The following is a 637-nucleotide window of genomic DNA, read 5'->3' on the forward strand; positions in this document are numbered from 1 at the left end:
AGGTGCCCTGGCTGGCGTTTAAACGCCAGTTTTCCTTCCTCCCTGGGCGTTTTGAACGCCCAGCCTTTTTCTGTGTAATTCCTCTGCTGTATGTTCTAAATCTTCAATTCTCTGTATTATTGACTTGAAAAGACACAAATAAAAAAATTTTTTTGGATTTTTTTTATAATCAAAATGCAACTAAAATCAAATAAACAATGCATGCAAGACACCAAACTTAGAAGTTTGTATACTATTGACACTAACAAAATGAGAATGCATATGAGAAACAACAAAACACTCAAGACAAGAGAACTTAAAGATCAGAACAAGGAAATCATCAAGAACAACTTGAAGATTAATTAAGACACATGAATGAATTCGAAAAATGCAAGAAGAACAGAAACATGCAATTGACACCAAACTTAAAATGAGACACTAGACTCAACAAGAAACATAAGATATTTTTGGTTTTTATGATTATGTAAATTTTTTTGGATTTTTCGAAAATTAAGTGGAAAAGAAAATAAAGATATCAAAATTCTTAATGAGAATTCCAGGAATCATGCAATGTTAATCTAAAGCTTCAGTCTAAAGAAATTAGACATGGCTAGCCAAGCTTCAGCAGAACATTGCATTCAAGAGCTAAATTGATGAA

The sequence above is a fragment of the Arachis duranensis genome, chromosome 10, assembly GCF_000817695.3.
Source record: "Arachis duranensis cultivar V14167 chromosome 10, aradu.V14167.gnm2.J7QH, whole genome shotgun sequence".
In the NCBI taxonomy this organism is placed as follows: domain Eukaryota; kingdom Viridiplantae; phylum Streptophyta; class Magnoliopsida; order Fabales; family Fabaceae; genus Arachis; species Arachis duranensis.